Source organism: Sebastes fasciatus, chromosome 3 (genome assembly GCF_043250625.1).
Source record: "Sebastes fasciatus isolate fSebFas1 chromosome 3, fSebFas1.pri, whole genome shotgun sequence".
NCBI lineage: Eukaryota > Metazoa > Chordata > Actinopteri > Perciformes > Sebastidae > Sebastes > Sebastes fasciatus.
The window spans coordinates 38,906,148-38,930,382 of NC_133797.1; the positions used below are offsets into that span (position 1 = coordinate 38,906,148).

At 43.4% G+C, this 24,235-nt stretch overlaps 1 protein-coding gene across 4 annotated transcripts in view; it reads right to left on the bottom strand.

The window, feature by feature from the left end:
• Positions 1-21,897, bottom strand: part of mgat3b (beta-1,4-mannosyl-glycoprotein 4-beta-N-acetylglucosaminyltransferase b) — a 97,548-nt gene extending 75,651 nt beyond the window's left edge. Inside the window, exon 1 of one of the 4 annotated variants that reach the window (XM_074630874.1) lies at positions 21,741-21,897. The gene's annotated coding sequence lies outside the window, so the exon portion shown is untranslated. Of the gene's footprint in view, positions 1-11,815; positions 12,597-21,740 lie in introns of those variants that run through there. The other 3 variants (XM_074630873.1, XM_074630877.1, XM_074630872.1) reach the window with 3 other exon arrangements.
• Between the last annotated feature and the right edge of the window lie 2,338 nt (positions 21,898-24,235).

Consider the following 24,235-nt stretch of genomic DNA (forward strand, 5'->3'; position numbering starts at 1 on the left):
GTTCCTCTCCCACCTTTGTTCACGTCTCACCTCCCTCGCACTACCAGTAGCAGACCACTCATTGACGTAGGTATCCAAAAAGAACAGTAATACGATGGAGTGTGCGTCATTTTCATTATAATAAGACATGCTGAGATGCAGAACTGCTTTTGTTGTTTAAAATGAATCATGAGCACGCCTCCGATCTTCATCTTCCTCTTCTTCTTCTTCCTGCTCATCCTTCTTTCTCCAGCTAGACCATGCTTGATAGCATGTCATGAAAGACTTAATGCTGGTGAAATGACAAGACAAACCCTCCCTCTGTCCACTGACACCATACTGTATGCTGGTGCTTTTTTATTTTATTCTCAACACCTAGTTGGATGTGACAAGTTCAAAACAGTGCGTCTTCATTTCTGTGCTCAGGGAAACGGTGCAAGCATCCTCTGCTATTTTAAGTCTTTCAGAGTCACTTAAGGATGCACTGCAGTCTCGCAATAAAACACAAGTGTGTGTGTTGTATGGAGACGACCTTCAAGCCAACAATGGTTGCACGTTTAAGAAAAACAAAACAACACACAGGGAAATAACCTTCTCAGTGGTTCGTAGTATCTTCTGTAATGTCACACTGACCTCCCGCTGCTCCTTTTTCCAGTTCAGACTATAAATTCACTTAAAAGCATCAGTGGATCTGACTTGAACGTGCAAATTATTCTCCGCATTTGCTTAAACCGACTCAAAGTATTAGATTTGCAGCAGGAGGAGAGATAGTGTTACCAAGGTCGTCATCACATCCAGGCAGCATTTGCAGGTCAAAAGACATCCAAAGTGTCAAGATGTGTGTGTGTGTGTGTGTGTGTGTGTGTGTGTGTGTGTGAGCTCGGTCTGGCATATACTGCATTATTATTAACTGAAGTAGAACTGAAGAAGCTTCTTGGATGAGAAGTAAAACGTCTTCAAGAATCTAAATCAAGTCCAGTTGTTGCTGATTTAACCATTACTCAGATACCATGACCTGGAGGACTGAGAACCTTCACAAACATATTTTCAGTTCAAGTTAATATCATATTTCAGGCTGTTCTCATACACCGTTCATAGCTATACCTACAAAAAGTAATGCACTGTAATTTGTGTATATCGCACAAAATTAATTTGTAACTAGAACGGCACTCAGAGAGCGCAGACCTCCGCCAAGCTGCCCGAGTACGACTTCACTGAGCTTAATGTGAAAAAACACAGAATCTACAGGTGCCCCCCTTTCTCCACCACCTGCTCTCTCTCTGTTCCTCTCTCTGCAGGCAGAAGGAAAGAGGCTGGGTGACGCGTCATCAGTTACACTGCGCATGTCTTCAAGCCTGTGGTGTTAATGCACAGGCTGAGCGGAGTTGTTAAAAAAAATTCCTGAAGCCGGATCATGATCCGGATCGCCACCAAAATCGAATGGATTGTTCATTGTGCCACACCCCACCCCTCCACAAAAATACATTCCAATCCATCGCAGACTTTTGGAGTAATCCTGCTAACAGACAAACAAACAAACCAAAAGACCAACGGCAGTGAAAACATTACCTCCTTCCTAGGCCTTCGGCCTTGGTGGAGGTAATTAACGCGATTGTGAACCGCGTGAAGCCTAAATTAGCGTATCTACCGGTGGAAGGAGATCAGATCAGTACGTCCTCATACCTAAACGCAACGGTCGCAGTTTTAAACGCCTGGTTAACGTTGTGAAATGGTCGCAGTTTGGTTAGGCTTAGGAAAAGATCATGGTTTGGGTTAAAATAAGTATGTTTGTTCAGGCTGGTGTCATACACCTTTGGTAGCTATACCTACAAACAGTAATGCACTGTGACTGCAGTCAGTTTTTACTTGCCCCATACAAATTGTTTTATTTATAAGCGGCTCGTTTCAGAGAATCTGCACCATGAAATGTCAAGCTGCTAGCTTCGTTAGCTACTAGCTAATTCCTTTTTGCACTGCAACAACACAGGTGCAGATAAATCAACTCACATGATACTGAAGACATTTTTTTTAAATTTGGATACTGTGAGACATTACCTGAACTTATATGTGTACAACTGTCCTTAATGGAGACTGTTAGCACTGGAACGCGTGTGATCCGGTGATGCCTGGTGACATCTGTTTATTGATTTGAACATTCTGGGTAGTTAAGAGTTAAAATAAAGTCACTGAAATGCTGTGGAAACATTGATATATTATGTCACGTGGCCGTCTCAAATTTAGCCTATTTTTAACTGAGTTGCGTTGCACGTCTTTTGACCTGCAAGTCTGCAAATCTGTACTTCACAATATGTCAACTCTTTTCTTGACGCAAACACAAACCATCTGTTCTCCACACACACACAAAGAAATATCTACATATTCATCTTTGACCGAGCCATGACTCGAGCTTCATTTCCACCCAGCCCCCCTACAAGTTGTGGGGCGGTGGTACGTTCCAGCGCTGTAGCCTCAATAAACACACATGCTGGGTCGAGCACAGGTCAGGGCCACTTTCTCTCCCCGCTAGGTGGGTCCCCTGAGGTCTCCACGGCGGCGGGGTATGACTGTAAGGTGACACTGAGGTGACCAGGAGAGGGGGAGGGGGAAAAAAAGAGTGCAGGGTGAGAGAGGGAGCAGAGCATGCAGAGAAAGAGAGAGAGAAAGCTGTCCTCAAGGACAACTTCTATTTTGGCCTGGTGGTAAACTCGGCTTGGCTGTCTGACAGGAGTCCGACACAGTGGCGGTGGGTGTGTGGAGAGGGGTGGGGGGGTGGGAGAGAGAAACTGCCTTATTTAGAAGAGGGTAGCACCCTCCTCCAAACAGAAAGGAGAGAGAGAGAACGAGTAAAGGAAGAGAGAGGTAGCGGTGCTGGTGTGTGGACAGGCGGTCCCGTCCTTGACAAACAGCAGCAGAATGTGGAGAGCTCTCCATCCGCCCCCACATGAAGCCCAGCCACACTCAGTCTGACCTGCCAGAACACAAATCCATACTTCATCATCACAACTGCCGCCTCTCAAGACCCTGCTCGCCTGTTAAGTCTATACTTTATGTAGACTACAATAGGCCACGCAATATACCAACGACGGCTGCTGTTGCAACATCTCAAGAATATTAACCCAAGTCATGGGCGCCGGAAGCATGGGGGGCGCGATCCCACTTTGTTTTTAAGGTCACAAATCACTGTAAATGCCACTATATTGCAGCACTGTAAAAAAGACGTTTCAATCATTCCCCGTCCACCCCGTGCATGTCCAGACTGGAGAGTGTTCACAAGTGTTTTTACTCTACAGATACGCTCTCATGTTAATCTGGTCAGCAGCTGTCTGCACGGCTCCGTCTCAGCTGAGTCTCACGTAACCGCAACCTGAACTGAAGCCTTTATTTACGCTTCAAGTCTTCTTTTTTTTTGACACTATGTGCGTAAACGTGAGGTTGATAAAAAAAAGCACTGAATAATATATTTATCCACAATTTGCAAAATCGGCGGAGCAGAGTGAGCTGTGGATCTTTATCCAATCATAATCAACCATCGTGTCGCCTAATTCAAATGAAATCACAGTGAGATGACATCCAGCCCGCTGCAGTCTCATAATGAACCGAAAATATCTTTACACTTCTCAACTGGTGGGCCGGCCCTCGCCGGGCACATCATTCGGTGCGCCGCGACCGAGGTCTGCTTGAAAAGGCCCGACCGTGAGTTTTACAGCAACCCCTCGCCTGGACCTCGCCGCTGCCCGGAGCCGTGGAGTTCTCGCCGCGCAGTGCGCCCTCTCTCCCTGTGGGGAGGGACGGGATTCCCAGCACGACTGTCCACCGAGGCGGACTGTCCTCAGTGCGATGGGTCTCGTTTACCATGCTTATGCTGTGGGACTTTTTGCCATCAGCATTCATAACCATACAATCTTTACGATTACGTTGTTTACTAGAGCACCAAGTTCTTCATAGATGTAGCCTCCTAATTGTGCTCTCAAAGTGCTCCAGATTGATGCATTTAACTTCAATATGTTAAAAATGTTCTTTTGGGGGAGCATCACACCACAGTCTCTCAAAATCCTGTGTGAAACCCTGTATTATGTCATCCAACGCTGCCCTCCCCCACCTTTCAACACTCATTCCGGCGCCGCTGACCCAAGTCCATCGGACATCATGAGGTCTGTGGGCACCTGCAGCTTTTTACGATTTGCTTGTTAAACTTTTTTTGTCTGAAATGGCTCCGATAGTAATCTTTACAGGCCGGCAGATAGGCACTTATGCAAGGTCACGGTTAAGATACAAGATGCTGTAAAAGCACAAGCAAATAAAGAGCGAAGAGCACGCGGGCTGGGGCAACGTCGTCGTTCAGTGAACAACTAACAGACAAATCCAACGAATAAATCACTTCTTAATGATGACCAAATCTTCTGAGCTTCACATAAGGAGTTAGAATACTATAATGATGACTGACACTTGCAAATTAAGGCTGAATAAAACTACATTTAAATATTGAGAACACGGGTTTGTTCCTGGCCTCATATATATATATATATATATATATATAGTAGTTTGGCATGTGAGAGATATGAGTATGATGCGGTTGAAAGCATCAGCTCTGATTGGAGAGAAACATGGTGCACCTTTGCAAAGGTAGTTCTCAAGCTGTGGGCGGTATATTCTAATATATTCTAATGAGGCTGCATGTGACATAGGAAGGGGAGCCAGATCTGAATGTCTTGTTGAATCACATGTTTTCTGATCTAGATGTTTTATTTCACAGTTTGTGGGTTGGTAGCTGAAAAAGTGAGTTTTTCATGATATGTCTCCTTTAACTACATATTTAAATAATAGACAACAACCTATAAATATCAATGCACTGGCAGCTCTAACGCAGCTGCAGAGACTCACTGTGTCATCACGCATCAAAATCTCTTTCATCAGCTCAGCCTGCCGTCATTCAAAAGTGAAATTAATGACTCAAGTTTTGGTCTAAATAGACGCTGCTGCCAGATGACTGGAGGTGTTGTCACTATCTATGACTGTCAAGGCACATTTACATTGTCTTTGTTTTGAAATCCCTCGCTGCTCGCACCTTGCATCGAAACATGTTCTCTGCTTGTGCAGCCCCCAAACAGCAGCTTCACAGCGTGCAGTAGCATGTGAGCTCTCCGAGTCAAAGTAGAGCACCACAGTGCTTTCCTTTCATGTGCCGAGCTCCGGGATGGTATTTATATCTGCAGCTTGTCGGGTGACAGCAGGTTAGTGACGGGGAAAAACTTTGAGCGCTTCGTGCAATCGAGCCATCGAGCCATCGAAAAGCCCTCCGACTGACTAATGAGGGCTCTGAACCTTTGGAGCCAAAAGGTGTTGCGTTTTCTGCCTTTTAAACGCAACACCTGCAGCATGCGTGGTCCAGAGGGGGGGGGATGCAGGTATGTGTACGATGTGTGTGTGTGTGTGTGTAGGCGGACAGAAAGAGAGGTGGCGAACTTTACTGGAAGCCTGATAAGTCAAGTGAAAAATATTACACCGCATGAGAAAGAGATGTGTGTCTGATTCTCTCTCCAGGAATAGTGTGAGCACAGCCAGGAGCCGAGCAGTGTGTGTGTGCGTGAGTCTACAGATGCCAGATCAGAGGTGGAACACAGCTTAATTCCCCCAGCAGCAGCAGGCTGTGCTCGGCCGTACGTAACCTGTTTGGTGGGGTTAGCTAGCATGGCGCCGTTTGGACATCCTGGAGGACGACCCCGCCTGAACCACAGAGATTACACACACACACACACACACACACACAGCGGTAATGATGCACACAGAGATTGGTTCTACTGTATGATCCAGGTCAACGGAAAAACAACAGGTGGTGAGGTGCACAAGAGCTAGAAACACTCATGTTGCCGCGCGCTTCACTCTCCGCTGAGCTATGTCTTGTAATTACTTTAGCGCGCTGAATACATCCCTTTGTCCCGCTGACTTTCAATGGAATAAAGAGCATATTAATGCCAAAGACCGCCCCGGGCAGGAAGAAACGCTATAACTGCTGGGACAAACACGGCCTCCCGACGTCATTCAGCTTCACTCAACCTTTGCTTTCACTTCTACACTCTGCACTTTTCACGGTGGAGACGCAGCTGACCTAGAATTACAATAACTGTGAGCCGTCCATCCTTTACATTTACTCTAAGATGGTTCTGCTGCTGCTTGAGGCTCTCGACAACTTGTCGTCAGCTTCAGGAGGCTCCAGGAAACCAGTTAGAAGCTTAAATGTGCATCCTGAGAGTTTCAAAAGTTGAACTGCTGTTTCCTACTTCACTACAAAGTCCAGTGTCTGCGCACTGACGGTTTCAGGTTTCCACATCACACTTGCATATCGTCACAAAACCCTGCTCACACGTACGCGTCACATATTAAACTGAGATTTAACACAGAGAAACGTCCTTCCTTCAGCAGGTCAATATGAAAACAGCCTTCTAGTGTCAGACTCTGATCTTCTATATGTAAAACAGCAAAAGCACTGTGGAGTTTTGCATTTGTTTTACTTCCATCCTCTCTGCCCCATTTCCAACAAACTTAAAGTTTGTAAACTAAAGTCAGTGATCCACAGATTTCATTTGGTAAAGAAATAATGACATTTACTTTGGCTATGCAAAAACTGTCTTTGTCGCTTCATTGCTGTCTTTCACGGGTGTTCACACGCTGCAGGAGATCAGATGTCTGCATCCATCTGCTTACAACAACAAGCCTGGTTTGTGGTCATTTCCTGCAGATTTACATTCTCACCTCTTACAAAATGCAATATGTTTGACTTGGAAAAAGACAAGAGGGCTCTGTTTGGATTTTAAACAGCACTGTTACCAAAGTAAGGGGAAGAAACTCTCAGGTCTCTCAACGTGGTGACAGCTGACCCGGCGGCTCATAGCTACCGGTGCTAATAGCTCTAATAGTGAAAACAACAGTAACGGTGCTGACAGAGCTAAAGGCCCTGAAACACCACTTTTTGCGGTGTGTCCCGCACTGTCGGCTGTAGTCTGCCCGTGTCTGAGGCTTTTTGGACTATTCAGCATGTTGAATCAGCGCCGGCGCTCGTCAGTAAGAGAAATCATTCTGATTGGCTGTTCAGCTTAAACAAATCAGTGCACGAGAAGAGAAACTGAAGTGAGGAAAGCAAGCCAACGAGTAGTCAAGAGGACACACACAGAAGACTCTTCTCATTTTTCATCTTCATCTCATCTGATCGTTCCAACACATGGATATTTTCACAGTGACATGAAGATCTGGAATGAAGCTAAGTGGTGAGTGAGAGTGGCGTTAAAATGGTTGGCAGACGACGCTTTGTTTCATGTACGTATCATAACAACAGCTTGTATATCCGCCGTCCTCAGTCTAGAATGATGACTATACCGCCACCTGCTGGTGTGGAGAGTTATTTCCTCTCACGCAGGCGCAGAACATACGAGCTAACTGGCTGTCGACTGTAGTCTTTGCGGTGTGTTCAAATGCAACTTGTCGGACCAGACAAAGGCGTCCTGAGGCGACGCAACAGTCGACCTTCATCGCCGCTAGTTCCTTGATGACGGCTTAGTGTGTCTGGGCCTTTACGGTGTTAACCTGAGGGGGAACCTGGAGGATGGGTGCTACGCTTCCGCGTCGGTCAGCCGTATGAGAGCAGTGCAGAGCGGCGGCCGTGAGCTAGCATGCTCACATGCTCTAACATGCACTAAAAAGGCAGGTGCAGCCGGCCCAGCTATGTCAACAAAGCACAGAGAAGCTCTGATTACAACACACACAGAGGGAGAGAGACTTCATTCTCTGCTCAGGTAGACATCACTCCTCTTGATGCTTAATGCAGAGCCTTTAACATCCTTGATCTGATTGCAGCCTTTACTGTAAGTGTACTGTGATTACAAGAAGCCTGACTGTTGGGTCACAGTTAACATCTGATTTCCTAGAAGTAAACTGAGTCTTTTAGAGGGAAAACCTGCAAAAAAAACAGGATGCCGTGGAAGAGGACGGGGCCGTTGATCGCCGCGTACCCAGATCACCTCTGGCGATGTTAACCGGCAGCCTCTCCGCATGCCAGCAAAGCCATTTGTTTCGGCTTTGCAACTTGAGTCGCAGGCGGTGAAAAGAGGGAGCAGCATAATGAAAGTGCTGTGTGAGAGGAAGTGAGGACCAAAGAATGGAGTGGATTGGAAGGTAATGCTGCTTATGACAGTTAGTTAATGAGATAAGAGGTATTGCTTTTTTTCCTACATGACATCTTATTATCTTTAGATGCGTTGACAATGATGCATAAGGTATCTGCTGACTCGCTGTGCTCGAAAAGACACGGTGAGACACTATAATCACTGGGACTTAGACATCAAAATTTCCCCCTGCACACATGTCCGAAATACAGAAACCCATTTGAGATGTATGATCAAAGTTTTGCAAAAGAGCTTCAGTACTCCAGCCCTGACCATGCAGGGCCAGGAGCTGCATTTGTTATCTGCTGTCACACGGCAGCTATAACTGCCTTAAAGGAATAGTTCGACACTGGGAAGTACAGTTGTTTGCTTTCTTGCCGAGAGCGATACGAGAGGATTGATTCCATTCATATCAGTACAGTGAACACAAAAAACGACAACTCACCGTTTCATGGGAGGGGGGAGTTTACCGGGCTATTTCTTGGCCGAGACTCCAGGAAGTTACTGGTCCCGGCCGAGAAATAGTCATACAAGTCACATAACCCTCCGTCTGAGGAATGTGCCAGTAGGTGTAGAGTCAGTTACCTTTGGATAGAGCCAAGCTAGCAGTGCCCCCCCTCCTTGTTTACAGTCTTTTTGGAAAGCTAACCAGCTTCATATTCACTGTGCAGACATGAATATGCATGTTTCCTTAAATGTTGAATTATGCCATTGATTTGATCTCATGGTTCTTTCCTCATTTAACCAGTTTTAACTCTGCATCTCTTGTTTTTGTCTCCTTTATGCACAATGTTCCTTCTCAATATGTTTTTGCAACACAGATGTATTTACATGTCACGCCAATGAAGCAAATTGAAGGTGAAATTGAGAGAGTGTGAGCGAGAGAGAGGGGTGGGGGGGGGGTGGGGGGGGAATCACAGGAGAGTGCTCTTAATCAAATCTGACAAAAGAAGTGAGCTTCAGCTGTGGGGCTCAGGTGGATCTCTGGAGTCCAAACACTCTCTCAGACACATGACTGGATATTAACATCCCTCCAGCCCACTCCTCTCTCTCGCTGTTCTCTCTATTTTTCAGTCCTTCTACATCCATCCATCCATCCATCCTCCCATCCTCCGTCTTTACATTTCACTCCATTTATCTCCCCGTTCTCACCCGATCGGCTACACCTCCACTCTGCTGCACACACATACATATTCAGGTATGGCAAACTGTGTTCAGTCTCAAGCTGTGGCGTCTAAAAGCCCCAACGATCCCTTAGAAACATTTTCTATTTCTTCTCCTCGTCCTCCTCCTCCTCTTTCTGCAACCCCACACACACATCAGCTCACTGGCCTGTCTCTCAGCATCAGCATCACTGAGAAGTGAAAAGGCCAGCATCCCCACGAGATGTGGTCTTTGTTGATGTTGTTGTTTTGAAGCGTGGGGATCCGGGATGTTGGTCGGGGCATCGTCGACCATTTGAAGCCACAGTCAGTGAGATAAGCACAGAGAACCGGAGCAGTGAGTGGTGCAGTGTACACAGCATACACTTCCTGTTTCCCCCACAGCTCTAATTTCCTTCTCTGCTCTCTTTCCTGCCTGGCAGCTACACATGTAGGTCCAATCTTCTGTCCAAACACGTGAAAACAAAATGCTGTTTCATCAACAAAAAAAGAAGCTGCTTCTGGGTTCAACTGGACGAAATCAAGAGTAGTGTGTCTTCTACGCAAACAGGCTGATCTCCCCTCGGAGCAATCCTCAAATAATTACCTCCACCTGACGTGCATCTTTAAAATTCATCCCGAGGGAACACACTGAGCATGCTCACCAGCGGTGCCCTGTTTCACACACGCTCACAGCTGGGAGCTGCCAGGTACAGCTACAGTCTGCTAACTGTCTAATGGAGTTATTGCTCAAGGGCGACATTACTAAAGTACTCAAAGGGAGAAGAAAGAGGTTCATGTTTACACTCCGCAGACACAATCTCACCTGCTTCTCTGTGACCTCCAGGCTCCCCCCTCATTCATTAGTGCTAAATTTGCACTTAACTGCCTATCAGAGATCAGCTTACTCAAGCTCCTCATATACTCAAACCCACCCGGGACCTCGGATCAATACCTGACCCCCAAGCAGCGACCGGGGAGGCCCGGCCCGCTCTCGTGGGAAATTAGAAATGGATTGGGCAGCAGCAGGCGGTGGCGTTAGGTTTTGGTTCGACTAGATGGGAGATGAAGATGGTCTTTGTCAGCGAAGGCTTGCATGCAGAAGACGAGCGCCCGGGGGGGCGGGGTGATTCACATGTGGTGGCGTGACGTGTAGCGAGGCTTTCCTGTGAGCGGGAAGATGTAGCAAGCGTCAAGGCTGATCGCCGCCATCAGTTCAGGTGTTTGGAGGGAGGGGGGGGGTGTGTGTGGTGTGAAAATGAAAAATATGGCTGCATTAGTGGACACTGAAAGTGTCTTATGATACCATGGACAACAATCAAACCCCAAATCCTGGACGGGTTAGTGCAACATCAATCCACGGAGCCAATGAGAACTCTCAATGACTCGTTATGACCCATTAAAGACCCCCCCAACATGCATACGGGACAGACCCAAACTGAAAGTTGTGTATTTATTTTGCATGTTTTTTGTCTCCGTTTGTGGTCGTTTTGTCTCTCTTTGTGGTCGTTTTGTCTCTCTTTGTGGTCGTTTTGTCTCTCTTTGTGGTCGTTTTGTCTCTCTTTGTGGTCGTTTTGTCTCTCTTTGTGGTCGTTTTGCATCTCATCGTAGTAGTTTTGCATGTTTTTGCAGTTGTTCTGTGGTGGTTATTGCGTCTCTTTGTGGTCGTTTAACGTCTCCTTGTAGTCGTTTTGCATCTCTGTAGTCGTTTTGCGTCTGTAGACGTTTTGCGTCTCTGTAGTCGTTTTGCGACTCCTTGTAGTCATTTTGCGTCTCTGTAGTCGTTTTACGTATCCTTGTAGTCGTTTTGCGACTCTTTGTAGTCATTTTGCGTATCTTTGTAGTCGTTTTGCGACTCCTTGTAGTCGTTTTGCGTCTCTGTAGTCGTTTTACGTATCCTTGTAGTCGTTTTGCGACTCTTTGTAGTCATTTTGCGTCTCTGTAGTCATTTACGTCTCTTTGTAGTCGTTTTGCGTCTCTTTGTAGTTTTTGCATCTTTTTGGTCGTTTTGGGTCTCGTAGTAGTTTCGCATCTCTTTCTCGTCGTATTATCTCTCCATGTGGTCTTATCATGTCTCTCTGTTGTCGCTTTGCGTCCGCGGTAATAATTTGATGTCTCTTGTCAGAATCATTCTGCCGTCTGACCCCCTTCGGGCCGCTGGGCCTGTGCCCAGTAGGCCCATCCAGTATAATCCATGCGTGGTCCTTGTATATACTATTTCTGTTATTAGAATGAAATCACACACCCAGGACCCCCGATAACATCCCAGAATGATCATAAAAACAGAATCATGAGATGGCATAATCTTCAGCCCGTTTCCACCCATCTACTGGATAATTGCATGAGAAGCAGCATCATCATCATCATCATCATCATCAACCTCACACACACACACATACACACACACTGCAGTCTTGAACTGTACGCGTAATGGCAGAGGGGTCTTCACGTCACGAGCCTCCCCTCCACCCCCCCCACCCAACCTCCATATCCTGGAATAAAAAACACACAGAGAGAGAGAGGAGCATCTCGTCTTACCCATCTGTGCCTGTGTCGGATGTCTTTCAGAGGTTCATGGTGGATGGGAGTCCTGCTGGTCGGAGTCTAGTCTGCTGGATCTGCTGCAGATGCTGCTATGCCATCGCATCGGTGATGCTGGAGTCTCTCTCTCTCTCTCTGGTTACTCTCCAGTCATCTCGCACTGTTTATTCTCCTTCTCCGGTTTTTATCCACCGACTCGGTTCCTGTCGGTCGTATATAGTGATGGTCACAGCCTCCTCCTCTCTCTCTTGTCTCCTCTCTCCGGTGTTTACTCTCGCAGAGGTTCGTCCAGATAGGATGATTAAAAACAGAAAAACACGGCGCTGCTTTTTGGTGCGCAAAAAGAGGAGGATGATCCAAACGGCGCAGAAAAGGATGGAGATGGAGAGATGAGGAGGGACGCGGTTGGGGGGGTGGTGGTGGTGGTGGGGGGTGATTTCTGCCGCTTTCTGTCGTCCTATTCGCCGTTTCCTGTCGTGTTTACGAGCCGCTGTCGTCTCCTCCCTCCGTCTCTCTCTCTCTCTCTCACCGTGATGCGTCTCCCTCCCACCGTCTCTCTTCCGCGCGTCGCGTCGCTCTGCAGCCGGCGGAGTGACGCCTTTTACGCTCCTAAGAAAATATCTGCTCCGTTACTTCTTCATCATCTTCTCTCGCTTTCGATCAGACATGCATGGAGGAGGAAGAGGAGGAGGAAGAGGAGGAGGTGTGTGCATGTGTGTGTGTGCGGGGGGGCAAAGTGAAAGAGAAGGAGGAGATGGAAGGAGGAAGAGGAGGAGGAGCCCCGAGAGGAGAGAACTCCTCCTCCTCCTCGGTATGCTGCTGCTGCTAATCAGCAAGCATGCACTGTAAAAAAAAAAAACAATTATTTTTTAACTTTTTTTTTTTCAAGAAATTTTACATTTTGTGTCTGTATTTGAAATTGACAGAATTTTTTTTAAAAATTACATGTTTCATTTGTGATTTATATGTAAATGGTCTTAGATTTACAGAATTTTTTTGTAATCACAATCGTAATCATCTGTATTTAAGCTTTTCTTGATCATTTTTAAAGATAATTATTCAGTTTTTTAATGTTTATGCGTCTATTTTAACAATTAATTTATGTTAGAAGGAAAGGAAAATGAAAGAAAAGGATTTCATGAAATTCTAAAAATATTTCTTGTAAAAACAGTTTATTTGTATTAATTAACAGACAGTATTTTTCCGTTTTTTAACAGACATTTTCTGACGCCCCAGCTGTCAGAAAATGTCCGTTATTTTACACTTTTTTTTTACAGTGTGGAGGGGAGATAGAGAGGAGGAAATATGGGGGGTGGTAGTGAACTTGAGCCGAGGCTCCAGCAGAGAAGCTGCTATTAATATTATTATTAATATTATTATTATGGGGCTCCTGTTCCTCCTCTCCTGTGATACCGACTACCAGAAATGTATCCAACCACATACAAGTTCTGCAAAACTTAAAAAAACAACATGACTCAAAAGTGTCTGACCACACCAGAGCCCCCGTGAGGTTGTAATGCACATTACATAACATATATATATATATATATATATATATTAAAAAAAAATAAAAAAATGTTGCATGGCTAAAATATGAAGAGACACGTGCTGTTTGGAGACTAGCTGGTCTAAGAATGTGAACTTTGACCTGAAGGTGTCACCAGAGGAGGAAGGAGATGTTGGGACTTAAAGGGGACAGATCAGGCTCATCTTCAGGTTCATGCCGGTGTTTTGGGTTTCTACTAGAGTAGAGGTCAGCAACCTGTACTATCAAAAGAACCATTTTAGGTAAAAAAAAAAGAAGAAAAAATCTGTCTGGAGCCGCAAAACATTTGAGCATTGTGATGAAGGTAACAGTTTATAGTCTAAGTATATAAGTCTAATGCAGTGAGGGCCAAAGTGCAAATGTACGATGGAGTATTAGGGCCACATTGAGGAAAAAAACATCTGAGATTTCCAGAATAAAGTCATAATATTATGAGGTAAAAGTCAAAATATTACGAAAATAAAGTCATAACTTTATGAGAATAAAAGTCATAATATAACTAGAATAAATTCGTACATTTACAAGAAAAAAAGTCGTAATATTACGAGAATAAAGTCATAACTGTACAAGAAAAAAGTTGTAATATGAGAATTAAGTCCTTACTTCACGAGAATAAAAGAAAATAGCACGTTAAATTAATACTTTAGAATATTATGACTTTATTCTTGAAATCTCAGATTAATTTTTTTTCCTCAATATGGCCCTAATACTCCGTCGTACTGTCGTACCATAGACCTAGTACCACAATGATGAATAAAAATGAAAATGTAAACAAAAAACAGTTATTCATTTCCACTAACTTTTTAAACAAATCCACAGGGAGCCACTGGAGAGGAGCTAAAGAGCCCAAAATACTGTGCGTGGTCAATAGAGCACTATTTCCTGGATAAGGCTTCATCACGATGTTAAGAAACCTGAACATACTACACGTTGAAGGAACTGGCCTTCTACCTCCAAGAGGTCAAGGCCCAGTTACGTGTTGGTTAATCACGTCGGGGTCACCAATTGAAGGAACTGGCCTTCTACCTCCGAGAGGTCAAGGCCCAGTTACGTGCTGGTTAATCTTGTATGACAGAGATTTTCCAAACAGACGGGTTAAAGCATAATAATACAATTTATTCCGAACAATTAATGTTGCATAAGTAAAATAAAAGAGTATACAGATATCTGGATCCAGTCTACGTGTCCCTGACAACATACAGTGCATGGGTCAGTTCGTGAAGTCTGAACCCCGAGCTATCCCTGATCCAGCGTTTTTATGGTTTACACAATATCAATAGTCATGAGCTTATGGCACGTGATGTTTTTGCTGCATATCTTCTTCTTTGTTTCTCCTTCTGACTCCTTTCTCTCCTTGACCTTGCAAAAAGAACAGAATGTGCATCCTCCCTGTCCTCGCAAACACTTCATGCACAACAAATCCAACAATCAGGTTATTGCAGGTCATTGTAAGCACTTTTGTACATAATAAATCCAACAACGTCACTAAAAAAAACTGGGATACAACTGTATCCAAACCATCCTGTGCATGCCGCGTGTGCAGGGCCTTCTGGTGAAGTCCGCCAGTCATGTGAGAAATACAATTGTTTTCTTGCGCTCATCTTGCATTACAGATGATTAAAGAGAGAAGCCAAATGCAACCAAGCAGTAAATACAGAGTCCAGGCCGAAACCAAACTGGGTTTATCCTCGATTGTTGGGTCGATCCAGAAATGACAGACTCGCTGGATGCGGAGAGCCAAAGACAATGTCAGACTATGAAGGGATTTGCATAACCTGGTTGTTATATCCTGAATATAAGACTCAATACTGAGGTGCTACATTACTGTAGCAATAATATTTACAGTCAGGGTTAGTTCTGCTGAACAAGGAGCGGTTACCAGATAGCTATACAAACAGGACCCAGGCAGAACCAACATTACAGAGTACACAACAACCCCTGAAAGCAAAACCACATCACCTGCGTGTTCCCGTAACACCGTCGTCTTACTACCAGGATTCAACAAGACCTAGAAAGAATATTTGAAAGCAGACAGATGCTGGATGTGTGCTCATCATCAATGTCCAAATACCAAATTTCATGAAAATATGTCGATAATTAGAGGCATTTCAATCAAAGCCCCCCCCCCCCAAAAATCTCAAAAGACAGGCGGGTGTAGCGACTCACTGCAACCCCTAGAGCTGTATTAGCCTACCTTATTGGTTTAATCAAATATAACATTCAGTGAGAACATATTTTTGTAGGCAGAAACATCTGACATGACTGTTTCAACAACTCAACTGTTCTTTAAGTGGTGGAAGTACTCAAATATCTAAGTATGATTACTACAGTAAAAGTCCTACATGAAGAAAAGCATCAGCAGATCAAAATGTAAAGTAAACTCATGAGACAGTTTCCTTTCAGTTGTAGTCACTGATGCATTACTCTGAATTCAGTATTCATTGTTCGAGTCATTACACTGGCATGGCCCTCAGGGACATTACTAAGACAGTTGTAACAATAACTACAGATCAAGCACAGATGAACACATTACGCGAGAATAAACTGCATTATTTACTGTAAATGGAATTTTTTTTGTCTTTGGAAGCCGAAATGTTCCCGTTTCTCCCGTTGGTTAGTTTAACATCAACAACACATTCTTTACCCTCAGGTGATCTGAATAAGTATAAGCACGGTAACATACAGACTAACTACACCCTTCAATATTTGCTTGAGCACTTAATGTCTCGTCTGTTATTTTAAGGTTGGCAGCAGCAGGGCATCTGAATGCCTGTGGTACTTTAAGTATCAATTAAGGCGAGGCATCACACCGTTCAGTACTGAAAGATCGCTTTGACTGTCTTGTCAAATTCGTAATCTAAAGGCTGGCCCGACACTAAAAGATGTTTAAAATCTTAACAAATGTGTAAAATGTGAGAGACTCCACACATAACACGTAATGTTAAATCTAACAGTTTTGTTCCTGTAGTGTGTGGAGAGCAGTGATTTGGCCAAAAAAGCAGCACAACACACACTAACAGATTCATTCATGAACAACTACAGTCCCCACAAAAAACAAAAAAACGGAAATCTGGCAGCATCTCTCGTGATTAAATGTGACTTTAGTGTAAACAAACATGGTGGACGACGGGCAGGTAGAATTAGCGATGTTAGTTTTCACTTTGTACTGAAAATTCACAAAGGATGGATGGATGAAGTCATGGAGACGCGTTAAAGCTGAAGTAGGCGAGATAGGAACAAATGTGATTAAAAAAAAGTTATTTTTATAAAACAGTCACTATCTGCAGTCTATGAGAGCCGGCTGTCGATCACTCGCGAACTCTGATCAAACGGTCAAACTAGGCAGCGCTGATCAAATATGAATCAATATTCTGTTACTGTAATGCCTATTTCTCTCCTCAAATGTTGTCAGAATCATCTTGTAGTGCACGGTTTAGCTGTAAGATGAGAAAGTTGTGACGCCTCCGCCATTGTGAAATCTGGTGAAGGAACGTCAAGTACGTCAAGCACCGGAGCACAGCCAATAGGAGCGCTCTCTCTCTGAAATGACCTGTGATAGGTCAAAGTCTCCCGTCACGGGCTAGATGTTGTAAAGCCTGAAAACATGAGGTGGAGCAGAAGTCGTTATCTCTCAGAACACTTGAATTACAATATGCTGAAAGGTTATTGTGGAATTTTTGCCCAATGATGCCAAAAATATATACTGCCTACTGAAGCTTTAAATAAACACGTATTGTTGCCACAAATCATGAAGTTAGTCCTCCATGTCTGAGCTCCTTACTACGACATTATGCTTCACGTTTTGCATGAGCTCATGAATTAGCCGTGGCTAATGTTTATGAACACATGGACTTTCAAGCACCAAAAAAACACGTGTTGTCAGCCACGGCACGAATATGTTCAGATTTAGTTCCCAGCCTCGTCTGTGAGCCGGATCCTTTTTAGGAGGCCTCGGGGACGCAGATGCACGGGTCTGGGAAGACTTCCAGCTTTTGACAGTTTGTAGAGACAAACTTGTGTTTGCTAAAATGTTTTTTTTTTCAGTGTAATGTTTGTTATAATTTGTGCAGCATCGACGCCGTAGCCGTGACAGCTACTGCTCATTTGTTTCACAGCGTGGCCCGTGTGTGAGGCTCCGTTACGCTGAACAAGCACCCTACAAATAAACTTGACCTTTTTCATGTTTACCGACTCCCTTGTAGTCTTTCTTTGGAATAATAGGTGATGAATCATGAGGGGGGTTGGTCTCTTGTCTTTTTGTGTCACATTTCTTGTGACTAACTGTTTCAGGCTTCGCATCAGGTTACAGTTGAGTCCCTTTTTGTCAGACTCAGAGCTGTTCACTCATGTGAACAGGAACTCAGGTGCTCATTATTTGGCAGCAGTGATACAGTTCAGACTCACAACGGCCGACGACCTACTTGATTTTTTAATGAGTGTCGGCGTTCGTGCGGTAAGTCGGCAATGCCCCAGCTTGTTAGTTATACAGTAAATACAGCTGGATTTTTAACGCCACATCCCTCACACGAGATCTTCAGCCTCCGTTTGCTCTGAGCAGCCAACAGCCGTCGCAGGGAGGGAGCCCAACAGAGCCACATATCAGGCTGCCTTTTTATCAAATATTGATATCAGCCTGTCAGCACATCCGACGTGACAGATGTTTCCGTCCCTGACAACAGAGGGGACTGTTCTATAAGGCAGGGCTATGAAGTCAGTGAGAGTAATACCGGGAGATTCATCACATCGGGAACAAAGCCTCTTCCAAGTCTATTTTTTTCTGGAAATTCGATTTTTTCTTTTTGCATTTTAGGGGTTTAAATTGTACAATTCAGCCAATTAGACTGTTGCCAGGCTATTAAATAGGCGTTATCAGTCGCTATAAGCCCCACAGATGTGGATCAATAGGGGCCTACTACACCCACTAGCAGGTTTTCTACTAGCACTGCTAGCTACTGGCCGATAGCCGGTTGTTTGGGAACAGAGACGTTAATACATCCACCACGGTACAGGCTTACAGCATACAGCCCATAGGTGTATTGTAAGATAATAAAAGTGATGAATTACAGCCAATATATCCATTATTACAGCGCATACAGCTAGCAGGAAGCTGGCAGAACCGGATATGTCATCTGAGCGTGCAGGACGGTGCAGTCCCGTGGGTCTGATGCACGTTCATTATGCCGAGGAATTCAGCTGTTAGTTAATTTTAAAACTTTTAGGACAAAATGATTTAAATGATGGATATTTAAGTGTTCCTACTGGGAAGTTGATTTACCTAAAAAAAATAAAAATACAGACGTCTCTTTATATGTCCATGGACACAGACTCATTGGAGATTCGCCTCTTTGCTGCTATACTCTTTGACGGCTCTTTAGAAACCTATGGGTGATGTCAAGGAGACTACGTCCATATTTTATACAGTTAATGGTCAAAACCAAGACCAAGGCAGGGCTAGACTGAGTCAAGAAGACCAGACCACTCCTCAAATTGATCTGAAAGATTCACATTCTCATAAAAACACTCACAGAAAACAAATAAAAGATTCCTCTTCATCCACCTCTTTTATTGCCACATATACCGTATATGCGTGTTTATAAAGGTGTACCATGAGAAATGTCTTGATAAAATAATCAAAAGGCATTGCAGACGTGAAATTTATGTGTGGGAATGTACCTTTGTTTTCTATGAGCAAACGCAGTAATGATGTTAACAAATACATCAGACAATAAACAGGCGGTTTAGTGATATCCCCGCTGTTGAGGTCTTGAAATAAAATCCAGAGTCTCTCTTTGTCTGAGACCGAGAAAAGGCCGAGTAAAAATGCAGTCGATTCCGAGACAAGACCTTCAAAAAGTGGTCTCCAAACCGAGACCGATCTCGAGTACTGCACCACTGGGGCTGGGTATCGTTATCAGTGTCTGTAACTTACAAGTTAGTTTGCAAAAACCTCCCGTGCTAGTAAACAAATAAAGTGTTTATTTACATATTTTTTTTGTAAACTGAGTAAAACTATTTCCAATGAGGAGAGAATCTGATCATCTCAAAGCCCGAATATAACACCAGCATCCCTGACAAGAGTAAATACTGACGGGAGAAAGTGAACACTTGAAACTTTAATGCTATAAAAACAAAGGTCAAATTTAAAACGATTATTGAAAACTGGCACAAAACAGCCAGCTTCTGTCTGGACGTATGAAACCCGAACTGCTCAAAACGCCCTAGCTCAGGAGGAAATGGGAAAACTGCCAGTTTTCAACATGAATCTCATTTTCCAAGATGTAGTGTGCACACACGCACACACACACACACATAGACGTCCAAATCCAGAATGTAAAATATCCAGCTTCTCAGATGACACTGGAGATATGGCGTTATGGGGGGACTTTGATGGGAGTGCAGAGAAACTGAAGCGTTACTGTCGGCTACAGATTTCACCTCACCGAGCTTCACCTCGGATAAAATTCCAGAGTGACGAGACAGAAATGTGGAGCTGGAGACCAAATCGTCTGACTGAACTCAAGGCAACGTTAGAGACACATGGAGGTGCGTGTCGAGAAAGAGCACATCATCTATTAGTTCTATGAGACAAAATAACAAAATGCAAGGAGAGCTAATATGTGCACTATGTACTACATCTGTAGGATAAACACAACTATGTGGGCTGGGGAACAAAATGAATCTTTAGGAATTAATAAGGATGCATCAACATTTTGAGAAATACGCTCATTTGCTTTCTTGCTGAGAGTTAGATCAGAAGATCGATACCATTCTCATGTCTTATAAGGCTAACTTAGGTTGTAAAGTTCTGTTTTCTTTCTTGAGAATTAAAAGTTAAATTAAAAGTAGGTCTACTTAACATAAAAATGACATTGCAGTGTACTTATTATTTAGCTATTTTCATTTTTTTTAAGTCACTAAAATGCAGGAAATAAAGTTCCTGAAACTAAATACATCTGGGGATTCCCCCGCTTTGGTTTAAAAATCCTTCCCTATTTTTGAGGTCTCAAGGTTGGCACGTATGTCTGCATGAATGCAGAAAAACAAACGTCATCTCTTAATTCCAGTCTCAAGTTGCTCATCGGAATGCAAACAATGCTCGGCACATGGAAGAGGAAGTCTTGGATATCCGCTGGCGACACCAGAACCCCAGAATTATTGGCTGTTGTTGTCCCCGGAGGCTAAATCGTCTTCAGGCCGACAGCCGACGGGTTCTGAGACTGGTCAGAGCCTGGCCGTTTCCAGTGTTGATGCTAACATGCTAAGCAAACTGCTAACCGACTCCAGCTTCATATCTAACAGACATATGAGAAGACTAGAAGTGCACTCGGAGTCCACCCCTCCAAAAAAGTTCATTCAGATCCATTGTTGACTTTTGGAGTAATCCTCCAAACGGACAAACCAACGCCGGTGAACACATAACCTCCTTCCTCGGCCTTCGACCTTGGCGGAGGTAATAAATATACTCTTTGGTCCAACGCTCAGCAAGAAAGCTAAAAAATTGTGTATTCAATTCAATTCAAACAACTTTATTAATCCCTCTAGGGGCAATTGGTTTGGAGCAGCTTGTACATAAAAACATAGATAAAACACAGTGACACACAACAACAACAACAACAACAATATATGTAAGCTAAAAATATAAAACAGGACCTAAAACGATCACTGATGTAAATTAAACTAACTAATAAATAAACAGACTGAATAAGAACAATAGAAGGATCAGTCTAATAAGAGATAAAAGGATCTGTGATGGTAAAAGGATAAAAGTCCGTAAGAAATACAAAAACTGAGGAGCATTCAATAATGTGATTGCAGAGGCAATAAACGATTTAGAATAGCGGTTATTTTTACAAACTGGTAAAAACATAACAACGTCCTGACGGCAACAGAGAAAATTCAATTGAAAGCACATGACTAGAAGATGCTAAAATATTCCCCCGATATGTCAAACTGTTCCTTTAACAAAATGCAACAAAAAAATAATCAAACATTTTGAACACGAACAGCAGACAGCTTTGTGGTATATTCAAAGGAGATTATTGCTGATATAACTTCCTGTTTCTGATTTTGCAAGATATTAAAGGAAGGGAAAAAAAATACTTTTGGACATGTGTTTCTCTTCACCACTTCCTCTAACAAACAAGTCCCAAACTCTCATTACAGTTCCCAACACACAAGCTGCATGTAAAAAAAAGCTTAAGCTTCAGAGACAAAGCGTCAGACTTCATTACACTCACAGCAAGAATTTACAGACACTTGATGGAATAAAGATCACAGGGTTTCTCCTTCACTAGCAGAATAGTGGCAGACATGCTGTCACCCTCACCCACACACACACACATCTCAGTTAGTGAGCAGAGATGATAAAGTATTTACCTCTCAAATGTCTTCTACTCAGGTACTCCTCTGCAGTCCAAACATGGAGCAATACAGCCACAGTCAACAGTCCAGTAAACCAGGTGAACCACACCCCGCTGCCAGGTGTCACTAATGAGCTGTACCATCAGAGGTGAGAAGAATCAGGTGAGTGTGGGCTGAACTCTCCCTCTCTCTCTGGTGACAAACAAAGCAGATGTGGTGCCTCATTGGTTGCGAGTACACCCAAAACACACCCACAGATATATGTATCTGCCGGGCCTGCAGAAAGAAACATGATAAGAAATGCATTCGGTGTCTTGCACAACATTTATTGCTCGGCATGGTGTTGAAGGAGCCGACAGGCTTCAGGTTACAGAAGTACGCTTGGTTAATCAACCACTGGGGTGCACTGCTGCCAAACGGAGACAGAACCTGAAGGCACTCAGGTTGCTACTTGAAGAGACTCAGTTACAGATGTGGAAATCTGGCTCCACATCGCCATCTGATGGACTGACGGAAATAAACAGCAAGACAGGTTTGAGTGGCAGCAACTGTGGGCTCAATGTGTAGGTTTGTTTGTCCGAGGAGAAGAAGAAGAAGAAGAAGAAGAAAAAAAACAACAAAACACTTCAGTTTTGTTGGATTTATTATGTACAAAAGTGCTTACAATGACCTGCAATAACCTGATTGTTGGATTTGTTGTGCATGAAGTGTTTGCGAGGACAGGGAGGATGCACGTTCTGTTCTTTTTGCAAGGTCAAGGAGAGAAAGGAGTCAGAAGGAGAAACAAAGAAGAAGATATGCAGCAAAAACATCACGTGCCATAAGCTCATGACTATTGATATTGTGTAAACCATAAAAACGCTGGATCAGGGATAGCTCGGGGTTCAGACTTCACGAACTGACCCATGCACTGTATGTTGTCAGGGACACGTAGACTGGATCCAGATATCTGTATACTCTTTTATTTTACTTATGCAACATTAATTGTTCGGAATAAATTGTATTATTATGCTTTAACCCGTCTGTTTGGAAAATCTCTTTGTCATACAAGATTAACCAACACGTAACTGGGCCTTGACCTCTTGGAGGTAGAAGGCCAGTTCCTTCAGTTTACAGGTCCGCAAAATTCATGGCAATTAGGTGATAATTAGCAAGTAACCTATTTGACATTTCTTTGGAATTACTGCCCCAACATTTACCTCAAAAAGTTCATCAAAAATGACTTTATTATAAACATTATTTAATAATGATATGCTAAAATAGCATATAATGGTTAAAATAGGGCCCTTAAACTTGAGAAGCGGCTGTGCGCTGCTCTTCATCACCATTGTGTGACTTGTCTACACAAATGTAACCAGATAGCTGATGTCATGATTCAGGGAGTTTTTTAAAGAAATTTCAAAGAAGTTATTTGCTAATTATTATCTATTTACCAGCAGACATGGAAATAAAGTATATCAATTAACTTTGTATTCTTTTCCTGGAAATGTATATATAATGTATATATAATACATTACCGGGTTTTGGGAAATAGTGGAATATAATTATTAAAGCTTCAGTAGGCAGTATATTTTTGGCATCATTGGGCAAAAAAATCCTTAATAACCTTTCAGCATATTGAAATTCAAGTATTCTGAGAGATCACTAGACTTCTGCTCCTCCTCATGGCTCTGTTTTCAGGCTTTAAAATATCTAACCCGTGACGGGAGACTTTGACCAATCACAGGTCATTTCATTGAGTGAGCGTTCCTATTGGCTGTGCTCCGGTCATGTGACCAGAACTTGGCGTTTCTTCCTCAGATTCCGCCTCACGAACTTTCTCATTTTTATAAATGTATTTATAAAGCACATTTAAAAACAACAAAAGTGTACCAAAGTGCTGTACACATTTAAAACCAACAGGAATGTTAATGAAAATAATAAAAGCGTTAAGACCAATAGGAAAGGGAATAAAAGTGCGTTTTGAGGTTTGATTTAAAAACAGGCAGTGTGGGGGGGCAGCCCAACATGTGGAGGCAAAGCCATTAACTTTGACCTCGGGACAGTCAGAAGCAACCGGTCAGTGGATCTGAGCGTCCTTGTTAAAAGATGTGGTTTTAAAAGGTCTGAGAGATAAGTCGGAGCTTGCCCATTTAACGATTTATATGTTAATAACAAAATCTTAAAATCAGTCCTAAAAGGCATAAAGGGAGCCGGTGAAGAGAAACCAGAATAGGGGAGATGTGCTCACGTTTAGGTGCACCAGTTAAAAGACGAACAAGCTGCAGACGAGACAAAGAGGCTTATTGGCTGACACCAACATAAAGTGCATCACAATAATCAAGATGTGTGGTGATAGAAGCATGCAAAACTTAACCCTGGATAAATATGATTTTATACAATATGATGCATTGATACAGAGTAAACTAACTCAACAGTAGATCAATTACTTCAAGTATCTTTAACCAGCTACAACATACAATCCATGCACAGTAATACATTAAAAATCCCATAATGCTGCATGATGGGGA